Below are 3,013 nucleotides of genomic sequence, written 5' to 3'. Positions count from 1 at the left end.
AGCGAGAGATTTGGTGAATGTGGCCGTAACTCATCCACACAAGCCCCCTCCATACAGAGCACAGTGAGTTGACAAACTATTTACCAACTCAATTTGGATAAACCCTAAGCTAAAATAAGACATTTTCTATGCCCTTTAGGAAGAAGTTCCAGCGTCTCTGACAAGTTCTAATTAGAAATATGTATCAACAATATTAAAGAAACTTTCGGAAGAAAAGCCTCTCCTCCATAATCTTACCAACCTCACGCCACCCCCCCACCCAACCTTTTTCATTTTCCCACATCTTTGTAGAACTCGTTCTCATGGGTCAGTGGCTTCCCCTGCTGCAGCCATCTCTGGGTAGCCTTTAACCTCCTCTTCTTTGTCATTATAGCACACATTGCTACACAGTGCAACTCCTCCTATACTCCTGTGCTTTACCGTATCCATTGTTACTGTCTTGAAGAAGACCGCACATTTGTTTTATTTCTCTAAATAATTATCTGCTCCTTTAAGGATCATGAGGCCAAGTTTTAGAGTCAGACAGGCAGGCCTGGAGTCAAACCCTCACTTTGCCATTTACCATTTGGCCAACTTTGGGAGAACTGGCTTCTCAGTGTCAGTTTTCTTGTCGGTGAAAAGGGGACAGTGACCACTGCCTCCTAGAATGGCTGAATATAAACCAAACATGGAGACTGGCACATAGGAAGGGTTTAACAAGTGGAAGCCATTTTGTTAATAACATCGTTTTTTTCTTATTTATTCTCCTTTGGAAATTCAAAACAGAATATAGCGTAGCACAGGGTAATCTGGGAGTGTTAAATTTCTTCTAAGTTTCTCAGCAATAGATAAGGCCGATCGTCCCCCTCACTGGGAAGAAGGCCCAGAAGGTTGTGGGGAAGGTGTCCTCTTCCAGTCAGGCCCAGACAGTGTCCAGGCATCAAACCACACTCTTCTGCTCCGCATCCCATCTTCCAAACAGGGAAGGACCTGCCCGAAGCCCATCACTTTTCCCTTGGGTTGATAAATCACTCCCTTTTGTAAAACCAAGTTAAAACATTTTAGGGACACCAAAGCATTAATCAGTCCCCTGAAGCAAAAGCATTTCCCAAAGCATCTCTGGCCAGCCTAAAAGAATTAATGCAGCTTAGAAAAAGCAGCTTTTTAGGCCAGGCGCGGTGGCTCACGCCTGTAATCCCAGCACTTTGGGAGGCCAAGGCAGGCAGATCACTTGAGGTCAGGAATTTGAGACCAGCTTGGCCAACGTGGCGAAACCCCGTCTCCACTAAAAATACAGAAAAATTAGCTGGGCATGGTGGGACACGCCTATAGTCCCAGCTACTCCAGAGGCTGAGGCAGGAGAATCGCTTGAACCTGGGAGGTGGAGATTGCAGTGAGTCGAGATCGCACCACTGCCCTCCAGCCTGGGTGACAGAGCGAGATTCCATCTCAAAAAAAAGAAAAACAAAAAGCAGCTTTTTTACAGACAGGAAGCACTCCACTGGTAGGTGTGTCTCATGTTTAAGGATACTGTGTTCCTAAAGGCCACTGATGCACATGAACCCTTAATCCTAATTTAAGGGTAAATGTTCTTAATGGACTCAAAAGTGTTTGCTACCTAAAGAAAGCAAGTTGTATATGTGAAAAAAAAAAAAAAAAAAAGGCCAATATGGCAGTTACTATTTCTGACCCACTTATTCCCCCCAGCAAATCAATCACTAGTTATTTGACGCCTTTTAGTGAACGTCTATCATGTGTTAGATGCTGAGAGGATATAAATACCGTCATGCATAGAAGTGCTTCTGCATGCTGACAGCCTAGTGGGAGAGCCAACAGCGAAACAGATAAATGTGATTTATGTGTGTGTCCGTGTGTGTGTGTGTGCGTGTAAATACAATGAATAAGACAGGTTCAATATGGTGGCTCACACCTATAGTCCCAACACTTTGGGAGGCCAAAGTGAGAGGATCACTTTAGCCCCGAAGTTCGAGATCAGTCTAGGCAACATAGTAGGACTCTGTCTCTACCAAAAACAAAAAACAAAAAAATGTTTTAAATTAGCCAGGCATGGTGGTACGTGCCTGTAGTCCCTGCTACTTGGGAAGTTGAGGTGGGAGGATCACTTAAGCAGAGGAGGTCGAGGCTGCAGTAAGCTATGGTTGTACCACTGCACTCCAGCCTGGGCAACAGAGCAAGACCCTATCTCAAAAAAAAATGTCATTTTAAAGAATAAAACAATATTGCCAGAGGAAAGGTTCAGACAAAATATTTAAGGTGATCAGAGAAGGGATCCATTTACTCCAGCAGAGGCATGCCCTGACCACCTGTTTTTTTTTTTTTTTTTTTTTTTTTTTTGAGATGAAGTCTCGCTCTGTCACCCAGGCTGGAGTACAGTGGCACAATCTTGGCTCACTGCAACCTCTGCCTCCCAGGTTCAAGTGATTCTCCTGCCTCAGACTCCAGACTAACTGGGACTACAGGCATATGCCACCATGCCCAGGTAATTTTTTTGTATTTTAGTAGAGACGGGGTTTCACCATGTTGGTCAGGATGGTCTCAATCTCCTGACCTTGTGATCCACCTGCTTCAGCCTCCCAAAGTGCTGGAATTACAGGTGTGAGCCACCACACTGGGCCCTGACCATCTATTTAATACCACAACCTGCCCCAGCCCCCACCCTCCAACTCCCCCTTCTCCTGCTGGATTTTTTCCAGGCACTTATATGTAGTATATTATATAATTTATTTATTTATTGTTGGTCTGTCACCCTTGCTAGAATGTAATCTCTGTCCATAAAGAGATTTTTCCAACTTTGATGTATCTCAAGCACCTAGAATAGAGCCTGCCTATAGTAGGCATCAGTAAATTTCCCTAAATGCAGGCAGGACACATGTGGCAAGAGGCACATCCATCCCTCTCTCCATTCACTTAATATACCTTTATCAGGCATCTTCTCTATGTCAAGCATTATCCTAAACATGTAAAGAACATAAACTTCCCGTCCTCTCCAGGGTCTGGCAACCTGGGCAGAGGG

The sequence above is a fragment of the Trachypithecus francoisi genome, unplaced genomic scaffold (genome assembly GCF_009764315.1).
Source record: "Trachypithecus francoisi isolate TF-2019V2 unplaced genomic scaffold, Tfra_2.0 Lachesis_group1, whole genome shotgun sequence".
In the NCBI taxonomy this organism is placed as follows: Eukaryota; Metazoa; Chordata; class Mammalia; order Primates; family Cercopithecidae; genus Trachypithecus; species Trachypithecus francoisi.
This window is presented reverse-complemented; position numbering follows the sequence as displayed.